Source organism: Spermophilus citellus, assembly GCF_964194105.1.
Source record: "Spermophilus citellus genome assembly, chromosome: 2".
Taxonomy (NCBI): Eukaryota; Metazoa; Chordata; class Mammalia; order Rodentia; family Sciuridae; genus Spermophilus; species Spermophilus citellus.
In genome coordinates, this window is record NC_138183.1 from 240,742,203 (window position 1) to 240,756,589 (window position 14,387).

Here is a 14,387-nt window from a genome sequence, read left to right on the forward strand (position 1 = left end):
AAGCAGACATCTATTGAAACTGAAATGTATTCCCTACTTGGTGGCTGCTGGGTCCCCTTCTTCATCCACCTGATTCTTTATTTCTGAGACAGCCTCTTGCACTACAGTTTAGACACATGGTAGTTCACAGGCTACGTCTTTCATTAATCATTGTCTGATTTCTCCTCACTTCCATACCAACTCCCTCATTTCAACTCATGATCTCCACTACATACTGGTCCTCTTTCAAATATTTGTATATCTCATCCCATGTTAGTGCCTCTACATTAGCACAGTTATTAGCACAGAGGATTTCATGAGTAATGAATGAGTAAATGTAGGTTTTAAAACATTCTAATGTGAGGCTATAGATCAAAAAAAACAGCAATGAATGTTTCAAGATTTATTTCTACTATCTTAGTTCATATGTAAAATGAATCTCTTTTTAAAAAAAATAATGCATGTTAGTATGATGTTTTCAAATAAACCCTAAGATTTAATAGTTTTTTTTTTCCAAAATAACTTTTGTGTACTATTATTTATAATAGGTACTGGAAGTATAAAATTTTGTGCACACTCATTTATTGTGTACAGCCACCATTGAATGGTCTCCCTCCTTTAACCTTGCCTATCATCCTTGCCTTTTACTTTATTTGACTCTTTTGTAGGTAAAAAGATCTCAATCTTGCATTACATTCTTCCCACCATAAGAGTGCATCTATTTATTCTTCTTTCTGTAAATGTACTCTGTTAGTACCTTTTTATTTAGCACTGAATTTATGAGGGTAAATGTTATTAATTTAAATATATAACATTGTGGATATCTTACAAAATGCCACTTGTTTTCACACAATATTCAACTTATTTCCATATATAATATTTCACATATTGTTTTTTTTTAATTCTATCTCTTAACAACTTCATTATACCGATTCCAAAAATTAGATACCCAAGTGATCAGTAAACTTCTGGATTGCTATAAGCATCCTATTTGGACTCTAAAGTACCTATTCTCAGTAGATTTCTCATTACAGTATAATAGGAAAAAAAGAATACTCACACTATAATAGGGAAAAAAGGATACCTCATTGAAAAAAAATTATCTTGATTGTTATCATGAAAAGTCATAGTGTCTTTGTGCAGATGTTCAGATTTCTAAAACAATTAAATTGTCATCCAAGTCTCATCTCTACCCTGAGCCAGATTTTTTCCCCAGAGATAAAGTACAGAGGGAAGCAGTAGGAAAAGCTATCAGATTGATGTATAATCTGTGGTTTTCATTTTAACAGGATACTTCCATATTATTATCTTTGGTTTGCAGAGGTCTTCAATATCACAAAATTCCAAGAATCATATACATCATAAAAAAATGGTACCCCAGGGTCTGTGCCATGTTCTGAGTGATATTTTATAATGTGTTAATTATTTCAGTATGAACATATTTCTATGTGTTGTTTAAAGATGTTGACTCTAATGCACAATTATATAGTATATATTTATATAATGATATGTATATATTTTAAAGCATATTTAGTGTAATACTCTATTTTTAGTAAACAAATGAAAGTGTTATATGTACAAAGTTAGTATAAAAACTGATAGATATAAGGCCATGTAATACAGATACTGCAAGTAATTTTAGTGTCTTCTCAAGTCTTACTTCTCAGTAGACTGGGATAGAATTTCCTGAAATCTAGTCTATACATTAACCAAAATATAGTTTTAGTTTAGGGATCATTCTTGGTTCTTTAGCACATTAGATTATTTATGTGGTAGATCTACCTATGTGATATTTCAAAATGACTAGTAAAAAATAACTTTCCAACACATAAAATGATTAATTTTTGAAGATACATAAATGATTATTACCCTTTTTTGATATGCACCAATTAAATTATCATAATGTACCATACAAAGATGTAAAATGTTAAAAAAAACAAAATCATTAAAATACCATTAATTTGGGAAAAGGGTTCTGGTTAATTAGTGTCACATTAAAATCTCTTTTCATGCTTCATTTCTATTCTTTGAGTGATGGTGCTGATACAGGTATAGTAAATCTACTGCTCTAGGGGGTATTGTTGAGACCAAGCACAAATTAAGAAATTATAATTATTAGACAACCATTAATCTGAAGACACTAACATGCCTATCTTTTTCTCTATTGCACTTTTGAAGGAATGGGAATTATTTTTTGTTTAGATCCATTTTCCTATCAGGTGTTCCATTCCCAATCTCCAAGGATGACAATTTTCTCCAAGTTGCACTGGGCTTAGGCAGGACCTAAATTTGCCTTTCTAAACATGACTTCCCTTCAGGCAAAGTAGTATAACTTTTCTCCAATGCTTTCTTTAAAACCCGAGTAAAGCAGCCTCATTTTGATTATTAAAAATTGAATGATTATACTTCTAGAGGGATTATATTTCTAATGTCATTGAAGATGGATCTGTTGAATGATGAAAGACAATGACAGAATGTAAGAGATCAGAAATAAGGCTGTTGAAAAGCATTTGTTTCTGAACAACTTGCTTGGTGGCCATAGTTTTCCTCAAATATAACATTACATTAGTAGCTGTCTCCCTGAGAACTCCTTCCTTCAGAGAACATCATCTGACCTTAAGTCATGGAAATTTATAAATAAGTTAATATATGAAGAGAGGTCCACTGGTCTTTCTTTTTGCAGGAATCAATGCTAAAATTGCTCATGGGTTTAATAGGACATCTTTGTTTTACAAAATATATGTTAATTTTTCCTAAAAATATAACTTCTTTACAAAACAGAAAATTCATTAACTATTCTGTGAACACTACACCATTTATTTCACAAGCTATTTTATTGTACTATATACAAGGCTTGCTATGGATAAAAATTAATAATAATAAAATTCTGAAATTAAAATCTAATGCTGAGTAAATTTTACTTTTAGAAAAGCTTTTGAAGTGTGATGTACTCATACATAATATGTAATTATAAGAATAAAATTGGATTACTTTAAGAAATGTGATAAATACACTAGTGATAAGGACCAATGAACAAAGAACAAACAGAAATTCAGGGTTCTTTGAAAGCTGCCTCCTAAGCCAATATAATATTATATCCAGGGAGTAATTACTCTTGCAATTTATTGTAAATTTTAGTTTGATATATTTTTGAACCATGCCTAAGTGGATGCCTACAGTGTGCACTGTTTTCACAGTTTTATCTGACATTATATCTGTGAAATTCATAAAACTTTTTACTATACAGCTTCAGGAACCTAATGTCATCATTCTCATTATTGTAAGGTGTTGCTTTACACAAATGTATCACTTATGTATCTATTGTATTGTTGATAGGAGTTATTATCTCATTAATGTCATTGTAAATATCCTCATGCATTTATCTGGGTAGAGACATGTTAATTTATCTTTTGTAAAGAAATAGGGTTTCAAAATGTTTGTGTATGATTGTACAGAAAGATCACACTTCATCTCATCATTTTTTTAACCTGACAGAGACTAGTGATGATGCCAAGTAAGTAGTGTGAGTTTCAGGAGGTCGAACACTTTGAAACACTGCCCTACTAACTGGTTTCTTACTCAAGTTCAGAACTTTATAGAAATGTCGCATTAGTGGATATACAACGTTATTGGTGCTTGTGGTGGCTGGGATAAGCATCCTCCAAGGCCAATGTGCAAAGACGTGGTCTTTAGCCCATGGTGCTATTGGTAGGTGCTGGATCCTTTAAGAGGTGAAGCCTATTTGGATGTTTTTCAGTAAGTGGAAGTACAATTGATGGGGACATTGGGACCCTAGCCCTTCTTCTTTCTTGCCTTTTTAGCTTCCATGCTGCCATGATGTGATCAGATTCCTCTGATTCTCATTTCCACCATAAAATATTGCCTCTCTAAAGGCCCCAAAGTAAAAAAGGAATAAAACCCCTCAAAACATGAGCCAAAGTTAAACTTTCCCCCTTAACATTAATTGTCTCAGATATGTTATTACTATGACAACAGAGTCACACAGCCAACTTCTGAGAATAAAGAATAGAACATACTGGAATAAATGCTTTCTGACTTACAGATTCTTAGTTTGCAAATGTCAAGAAGAGATAAAATTCTGTCTAGAAATTTCTGGAACACATCTCTAGCCTTTCAGGGGAATAAATAAGAATGAAAGGGAATTTCCTTTTCCTTAATTAAATTCCTTGTCTTGGAAGTATTTGAATATCCAGGGATCAAAAAACCATTCAGTATATTTTTTTTTGCTGTTGATCCCCTTCATCTTACTGCAAACCTGGTAGTGGTCATTTTAATTGGTCTGCATTCCTAACTTCACACACTACTGTATCTTTTCTAAGCCACCATCTCCTCTCCTAATAGCAGCTAAACAACCATGGGAGTGAGATACTGGTAGGTTCAATTGCCAAAACGTGGTCAAATCCATTCTTTGGCTGCGCTATGCAGTTCTTGATCCTTCTGTACAACAATGAACAATTTTTGTTTTTGTTTTCAAATATATTTAAACAGTGCAATGGGGTTTACATATAATAGAGTCATAATTCATAGAGACAAAATTTGGCACCTGGCAAGGACATTGCAAATAATCTACATTAAGTCTCTTGTTATGTACAAGAAGAGTAAAGTAGACTGTGTTTTAGTACATACCACTATGCTATCTCTTTTGCATTCGTATATTTAACTGTTATAGTATTAAGAATGAGCACAGAAACAATTCTACCATTAACCCTGTCAACATAATAACCATTACTGTGTTTATTTCAACAATATTTGCCATCAGTCATCTGTTGACATGAAAGAAGGAGGTGCTTTAGAGATATCAAAAGGAGTAGGGAAGGATGAAGATTGAGCTAGAAAGTTTGTAATAGATCCAAGTCTTTGGTGCTGCATTTCACAGCTCTATAGAATCCCAAGATAGAAGAGCAAATGGGGACCATCTGCCCAAAGTTATGTTTCAGTAATCAAACCACTGATAACAATTTCAAATAATACATTTTCAACTTCTTAAATTTCAGGGAGATGAAGTTCACTATCAAACCTGTTTATGAGATATTTTTGTCATCCTTTCATAAGGCTTTAATTTTTGTTGTTTTGTTTCACACCCATTATATCTAACATACGGCCAATATAAAGCTTGAATTACTAACAAAAGCGAACATCGGAGAAGGATATGAGTTAGTTGGGTGGAAAAATTTTACCCTAAGTTTACTGAAAAGTCACATTTATCCCTTTTGCCTAAACCTGAACATATTTCAAAGATGCTTTCACCATTTTATTGTTCATATTAAGCATTATAACAAAATACCATAAAATTGTTGGTTCGTAAACAGTAAACAACAAAAAATTATTCTTTGGTGTTCTAGGTGATAGAAATCTAACATTTAGACAATGTGAGAATCAGCATCTGGGGAGATTCTTTTTCTGATTCAGAGACAGGACTGTTTTTACTGCGCTCCCATGGCAGAAGTGTCTAAGGAGATTTCCAGATCTGTTTTATAATTACACTATTCCCATTGTGGAGTACCCTGCACTCCTGAATTTATCACCCTCAGAAGGTAATAGTACCATCATTTGGGGAGTTAGGGTTGAAAACCATGGGGGAAAGAAAAAGAACTATAGCCATGCACAGAAGACACAATTTCAAAAACACAATCAGGAGCTAATTCAGAAATTATTATATAGATGGAAACACACAAGGCTTTGTAATGAAACAAGAATACTTATAGGTATTTTCCCTCATGATATCTTCTCCTGCCTTGTGAGTGTACTCATATTACCTAGGAAGCAGAAGCACTTATGGGCTTCAACAAGATTCAGAAATGCTTAATACAGAGATGATTTACACTGGCAGGTCTAAAACCCGAGTTAAGCATTGGTTTTAGCAGCTGTAGTTGTAATGGATAACTAAATATATCCTTGTTTGTTTTCTGAACCTTCAAATCATGACCTTGTTCATGTTTCTTCAAAAAGCTGACTCAGTGGGTGAGCTCTCAGACAAATAGAACAGAGAATGCTGAAACATCAGCTATCAAAGACACACAGATATGAGATCTTTACTGTTGAGGAAATGAATGTCCATGTGTTCATAGATTTATTACATAGTATCCATAATCATTTTATACACTTTAGTAAAGTAGTAGCCTGTGTGTATGTTTCACAAACCAAAACCTTAGCTAATTTTGCTTTCACAAACCAAAACCTCAGTTAATTTGTTTTTTTTTAATATCTAGTAAACACTCAAAAATGCTGTTTTCTGGTCTTTCACTTTATTTTTTCTTTGTTTTATCACTTTGTGCCCAAGGTATAAGGCTATTCTTTGGATAACAGGATAGAAGTTCACTACTTGATCAAAATATGCTTACATTCTTGTATTGGAGAGATTGCTTTAGATACAGGACAACACTGCTTAAGAAATCCAATCATAGAAAAAAGAGAAGACGAAGAAGAAGAATTTAACCAGGGCAGAGATTGGAAAGAAAGTAAAGACAAACTTCCTAGAGGGACATATGGGGATCTGATTGTTGACAATTGCTGCATACACATGTACTTTTATTTATCAAGGCTTTTAAATTTATTTCTTACATCCCAACCTGTTTGAATTTTCCAGTTTCATAGACCCATGTACCTCAAAACTTCTCTGTTGTCAAACACTCCACTAGAATTCCTTCCACACCCCAGTACACTTCTTTTTAGATCTGAGACTACATAAACCCATGGAAAGAAGACATTTCCCTGCACTCTAAATTTACATATTTCCTTGTGGATTATATCTCACTGTATATTTGTATATCGTATTGAGTTCATTGGAAATTTTTTTTCTGTGCTCAGTTAATTAATGTCTACTACTTCCATAGAATATAAGAGTCACTTTGTATATCAACTACTGAATATGCTACAGCATGCAAAATCCTTTAATGTGCAAAGGGTCAGTTAGCAAAAACATTTTTTTTTTAATTTTGATAAAGTTAAATTTGAGCAAAAAGTTGAGCATTTGAAATATTGGAATTTGAAAGGCTCAGAAACATTGTCCACAAAGACAGAGCACTCTTTATTCAATAAAAATAATAAAATATGACACATGGAGATTTTAAAAATTTTCCTATAATCATACCTTAATACAAATAAATGCTCATTTTACTAAATAAGTTATATACTGCAATTTTGTATCTTGCATATCATGAGATACAATTTTGCAAAAACAATCACTTTAAATAAATATGTATTTTTATAGATAGTAAAATTATTTAAAACTACTCATGCTTTTAAGTTTTTGCAGGGCCTCAGGGGGTTCAAAATGGGAAAGAAAAGGGTGTAGTTGAGTGACCTCCGTTTTAGGTTGATCTAAAGACTATAAAGAACTTCTCCAGAAATACATAAAGAGTATTTTGCCTTGGAAAACTGCAACTGCAGTTAAGTGGGAGTTGCAATTGGACAAAGCTTTGAGCCTCCTCTCAGCAGAGCAAATCTTCCAAGAATGATGAGATGATGTAGCTATAAGAGACAAGGACTTCAGAAATGGTACTCAGTTCAGTGGATCCCAAAAAGACAAATAGTACCAGCTCAATGATTTGCATGTCAGAACAGGAAAGGAGGAAAAGTGAAGGGAAATCACATAAGAATGTGATTAATCATTTAATCTCCTTAGACCCACAGAAACATAAGCAGAATGTTAATGTCGTGTGTATCAAAGCATCTGCCAGGCCTATGAGGTAAACCCCAGCCATGAGCAGTGAACGCACCTTAGTGGACATGTCTACTGCATAGCGCAAGTGGTTGCTGATGGACCCATCTAAGGCCTTGTCTCACTGTCAAACACATACGGTACAGGGTCTTTTTGTACAGTAGAACATATGACTAGATATTTTTCTTAGTATAAAAAAAGATATAAATGTGTTCTGTCCTATTTATATTCTGGTAGAAAAAAAGGATTGAATATGTATTTACTATTCTTTGAATATTTAGACAAGAGAGGAGAAGAATGATCAGTAAAAATTGTTCATTCTTGAATGAATTCATTTTCTTGGGAATTACTAGTAATGCTGACCTCAAAATGACCCTTTTCATCATGTTTCTCCTGACTTACCGCACTAATCTTCTGGAGAAGAATGAACAGGAAAAATTGTTCATTCTTGAATTGATCTTGTGAATTACTGATCTCAAAGTGACCTATAGTGCCATGAAAAACTATAAACATGGGTCTATAAAACTGAAAAATTCAAGCAGGTTGGGATGTAAGAAATAAGTTTAAAAGCTTTGATAAATAAAAGTACATGTATATGCTGCAATTTTTCCAAGATCAATACTAGTGATTGGTTTTAAAGACCACTGTGTGGGGCTGGGGATGTGGCTCAAGTGGTAGCGTGCTCGCCTGGCATGCATGCAGCCCGGGGTTCGATCCTCAGTACCACATACAGACAAAGATGTTGTGTCCGCCAAATACTAAAAAATAAATATTAAAAAAATTCTCTCTTTCTCTCACTCTTTCTTTAAAAAATAAAAAAATAAAAAAATAAAGATCACTGTGTGAGTCTAGACAATGAGTACTATGCTTGGTCTATGTGGTCTTTAGTATTTGATGGGACATATAATAAGTATCCTTTTCTTTTCTTTCCAAAAAGTGTATTAGATTGACATAAGGCTCACTGCCTATTTGTCAGTATAGTCTGGAGGCAAAGGGGAATTTTCCTGATCATTGAACAAATAATGCTCAAACAGAAATTATGGAACCCACATAAAAAGCACATAAACTTGCATGCTATCAGGATTTTAGAATGACATATTTATTTAGGAAGTGAAAACAGGATGAAGACCTATTAATAGTTCAAACATATATGGGTTTTTGATAAACCCACCCTAATTCCCTCTTAAGATTGGGAACCATCTCGTCACAAAGGCATCAAAAGAACATCGATGTGGCAGTATCCCTGTAGTGTGCTCTTTTAAGGTTTTCAGGAAATAGTCCGAGAAGGGCAATAGCTGGGTCAAATGGTGGTTCCATTCCCAGCTTTCCCAGGAATCTCCATACTGCTTTCCAAATTGGCCGCACCCGTTTGCAGTCCCACCAGCAGTGTACAAGAGTACCCTTTTCCCCACATACTCACCAGCACTTGTTGTTGTTTGACTTCATCATGGCTGCCAATCTTACTGGGGTGAGGTGGTATCTTAGGGTGGTTTTGATTTGCATTTCCTTGACTGCTAGAGATGGTGAGCATTTTTTCATGTACTTGTTGATTGATTGTATGTCCTCCTCTGTGAAGTGTTTGTTCATATCCTTGGCCCATTTGTTGATTGGGTTGTTTGTTTTCTTATTGTCTAATTTTTTGAGTTCTTTGTATACTCTGGATATTAGGGCTCTATCTGAAGTGTGAGGAGTAAAAATTTGTTCCCAGGATGTAGGCTCCCTATTTACCTCTCTTATTGTTTCTCTTGCTGAGAAAAAACTTTTCAGTTTAAGAAATTCCCATTTGTTGATTCTTGTTATTAACTCTTGTGCTATGGGTGTCCTATTAAGGAATTTTGAGCCCGTCCCCACAATCTGTAGATCGGAGCCAACTTTTTCTTCTATCAGATGGAGAGTCTCTGATTTGATATCTAGCTCCTTTATCCACTTTGAGTTGACTTTTGTGCATGGCGAGAGGAGGGGATTCAGTTTCATTTTGTTGCATATGGATTTCCAGTTTTCCCAACACCATTTGTTGAAGATGCTATCCTTTCTCCATTGCATGTTTTTAGCTCCTTTATCAAATATAAGATAGTTGTAGCTTTGTGGATTAGTCTCTGTGTCCTCTATTCTGTACCATTGGTCCACCCGCCTGTTCTGGTACCAGTACCATGCTGTTTTTATTACTATTGCTCTGTAATAAAGTTTGAAATCTGGTATCGCTCTACCACCTGATTCACACTTCCTGCTTAGAATTGTTTTTTGCTATTCTGGGTCTTTTATATTTCCATATGAATTTCACGATTGCTTTATCTATTTCTACAAGAAATGCCATTGGGATTTTGATTGGCATTGCATTAAACCTATAGAGAACTTTTGGTAATATCGCCATTTTGATGATGTTAGTTCTGCCTATCCATGAACAGGGTATATTTTTCCATCTTCTAAGATCCTCTTCTATTTCTTTCTTTAGGGTTCTGTAGTTTTCATTGTATAGGTCGTTCACCTCTTTTGTTAGGTTGATTCCTAAGTATTTAAAAAAAAAAAGGCATCAAAAGTGAATTTTGGCTTTAGTATAAATTACTGTGATTTCTAAACTTGTTTGGAATGCCTGCCCGTGCCTTGAACTCACCCATGCCTAGCATTCCATGACCAGATAACAACCCTTTCTGAAACTTTAGTGCCACCTCATAAATTCTGACTTTCCCTGGCCAGATAACAACTCTCTCTGAAACTCTAGCGGTGCCTCATAAACTCTGATGTTGGGATCTAAATTTACTCCCTAAGCGCTGGACCATTATTAACTTACTACCTGCCTTGTGTTATGTTTGTCAAAATCCTGTTATCTGTAAGTTCTCAAGGCATCCTCTCTTTTTTGCAACTTTCTGTGCTATAAAGCTGTGCTCCTAGAGAGCTGTGGGGCTGTCTTCTATTCCCATGGGTTTCAGGAGAGACAGCCTGAAGACGGTCAGAATTACAAGCTTGCTTTGATTTGATTTAAATTGGAGTCGGTGGTCTTTTCTTTGTGTCATGGTTTAACATTTTGTTTCCTTAAGTGTATTTACAAATATGTAATTTTTGTGCGTGTGTGTATGATTCTTAATTGCACTCAGATATGTGAACAGTGGAGAACGGATATCTGTATATTTTTATTTGTATGATTTCTTATTACTGTGGTATTTCTATGATCAATTAATTAAAAAAAATTGTATTACTGTACATACCTACTCTAAGATAAAATAAGTACAGTCTTTCTTATCATCCAAGATATAAATAAAATTATGTTATTTTTGAATACTATCAAATTCATTCAAAGATTTTTTTTAAAGAGAGAGTGAGAGAGGAGAGAGAGAGATAAATTTTTTTTTAATATTTATTTTTTAGTTCTCGGCAGACACAACATCTTTGTTTGTATGTGGTGCTGAGGATTGAACCCGGGCCGCACGCATGCCAGGCGAACACACTACCGCTTGAGCCACATCCCCAGCCCCTCATTCAAAGATTTTTATTCTGAGAAGAATACATTATTTTTGATTAGACTTCAGAATTTACAGAACTACTTTAGAAGGCATAAATTGATTCACTCATAAAACTCCCATTTTTTTCAAAAGAGGTCATTTTTTATTTTAAAATTTTTTTTTATTAGTAGTATTTTTAGATTTGTGCTGCTGGGACTGAACCCAACACCTTGTGCAAGTGAGGCAAGCACTCTACTAACTGAGCCCTATCTCTAACCCTATGTCAATTTTTTTTTTTTAACCTTACAGTTTTAAATTTGGAAATTGAAGATCTTTCCTGAGAGGAGCCATTTATTGGTAACTGAGCACTTAGCAGATACCATTGTATTATAACAGGCAGCATTTGGGACTTAAACCTAAACCTATTTCTCTCAGGCTTTGAAATCATGCAACCATGTAATTACATTTCTGTGTTGTCCCCTGTGAATACATGAGCATCTTTAGTAAATGTTGAACTGAAATCTGAAGTCACTGAATAATATCTGTTAGAATGAAAACTGCAAATTACTTCATCCTATAGAAGAAATAGAATATGTGCATATTTTACATTATAAAATACAATCTGGGGCTGGGGATGTGGCTCAAGTGGTAGTGTGCTCTCCTGGCAAGCACCGGGTGCTGGGTTCGATCCTCAGCACCACATAAAAAATAAAATAAAGATGTTGTGTCCACCAAAAACTAAAAAATAAATATTAAAAATTCTCTCTCTCTCTCTCTCTCTCTCTCTCTCTCTCTCTCTCTCTCTTAAAAAAAAACATACAATCTGTATCATCCTTGTCCAGGTGAAGCAGAATTAATGAAATTATTAGCCTCTGGTGCTGCACTGCTCAAAAGAAATATGAACAAAAGTGTATGGGTAAATTGAGATTATGGGGCACAAGCAGAAACCTTTAAGCCTGTTTCTGAAAAGGAACATTGACCCCATTCTGTCACATGTGCTGTTTTCCTTCACTACACTTTGATATAAACTATCATAGGGTCCCATTAATGCCACTTTGAAAAGCTTACATCTCTCCTGTGCTTTACTTATATTTTGAGAGTTCTCACCTGGGATATTTTATAATGAGCTACAACCTTTTAAGTCTTTAAGTTTTACAATGTTAGTGGGTAATTCAGAATTTCGTAGAGTTGTGCAATTCTTCTAACTCATGGTCATGTCTGCATTTTCTCACTAAGATTCTCCTGATGTTTGGACATTGTACACTTGAGCAGAGCCACATGTAGTACTGAGCATCGATTAAGTACTTAGATGAATGCTTTCTACTTTATTTGCACACTTTGTTTATTCACTAACTTAGAATTTTAAAAGCTATAAAATATTTACTCAAATATTCACTAAAATTTTATATCTCATGAACACTCGAATGTTACTCCAATGATCGATCTTTATTAGTTTTTGCATTCTGTGTCTCAATCACAATGCTCTGAAAGAATGAAAAAGCATAAGGCATGCTGTACTTCAGCAAAGAATGCTGACAGTCTTTCACTGAAGTTCAAGATTTAATAATCAGAGAAATGGGAAAAATGATGCTTTTAGGAGAGTATTCCTTGTTAATCACTAAGGTAACCATTTAACCAAAATTGAAAAAGAAAAGAAAGGAAGAAAAGCTGACAGTTGAGAATTTTAGTTCAAGGTGGACTTTATTAATGTCCTTCATTTACAATTTTTTTATGTCATATTATTGTTGACAGGAAATCAATAAATTTATGGTACAGTGTGATATAAAGTTTATATAAAATAAAAAAAATGAAAATTGAAAACACATAACTCTAGTGATATCTTTTCTTTCATTGATAGATAATGTCTTTTGTGAAGTTGGTTTTAAAATTTACAATCAGTAGCATATAGAATGTTTTTTTAATTATTCAGACTATAATCTTTGTAATCCCAAATCATGTCAAAAGCTCTTTGCTCTCAAATGCATAGACTGTACCTAATGTTGTTTTCTTGGGGAATTGGAAAAGAGTGGAGATTTAACTGGTATGAAGTATGCACTATTTTATCAGTCATAATGTAACATTGAAAAAAAGCACTGACACTTAGACTTTTATAAACTTTATATTGTGGTCTGGGTTCATTTTTGTATTGTGGAGTCTGGGAATTTTTCTCAATAGTCTTAACATAGTGAAATAAATCTTGGCTTGAGATACAGAATATTGCTCTCACTGAATCCCACTTTGCCTTTATTATAATAATAGCAGCTCACCTTGTAACTACTTAGAAATAACATACCTTCTTTATACTTATACGATTTTTACAAAATTAAAAATTGCATCAATTGAAAAGAGTCATATATACATTGCATAGTTATAAAAGCAATGTGATTACTATATCTTCTATGTCAAAGAAGGGGATTACCATATGAATCATTTCAAAGCCTCATGATTTCTTTATTGTACAATATTCACAGTCTTTTCTTCTATGTATTTTGAAATATATAATACATTATCACTAACAATACTAACCCTACTGTTCAGTAGGTCACCAAATTTATTTCTCATTTTGTACTCAACTCAGCAGAAAACAAATAAATAATGGAACAAACAAACAAAAAAGACCTTGAATAAAACATTCTAGAGAAGATTGAAGAGACATATCTTTAAAGAAGGCATACAGATAATTATTGAGCATTTAAAAAAATTCAACTCTGATAAAAATTAGAGGAATGCAAATCAAAGGAACTTGCTCCATATTCCTTATATTTTGTACTTTATTTTATCTAGAGTAGTTTTCCTGCCCACCTCTGACTGTAATTCTCATCTCCATTTGTGTGGGGAGCCATTCTGACACATGATTGGGTGACTCCCGTTAAGGGCCTGAGGCGCTCTGGCTGTGTCGGAGCTATCCTGACCCTTTCCTGATGAGAGAGCCCATCCGTGTGGGGGTGTGCGTGACCACTGACCCTGGAGACCCAATCACTGACCCTGACTTTGGAGTGCAGCCCCCCCTCAACCTTCATTGGATGGAATTCTCCCCTGAATCTCTTGTCCCCCAAATAAAAGGCTACTCCCCGGCATGTTCGCTCTCTCTCTCTCCTGCTAGCCCAGAGTAATCCTCGCTGCCCTGCTGGGCAGCTAGAGGCGGGAACCAGGGAGGCGAGCCGTCTCGGACCTAGCAATGTAAAATAAGGTACTGGTTTGTGTGTTTTATTTTGATCTCTTCTAACTAACTTAATGCCTAGAACCTCATTAATGAAACCACTGCGCAGGCCGCGTGGTAGAATTGGCGC

The 14,387-nt window shown here is 34.4% G+C and overlaps 1 protein-coding gene across 1 annotated transcript in view; it reads left to right on the top strand.

The window, feature by feature from the left end:
- The window catches only part of LOC308641843 (olfactory receptor 5W2-like), a gene marked incomplete at both ends in the record, with an annotated part of 231,545 nt that overhangs the window by 24,925 nt on the left and 192,233 nt on the right, over window positions 1-14,387 (top strand). The window lies entirely within an intron of this gene.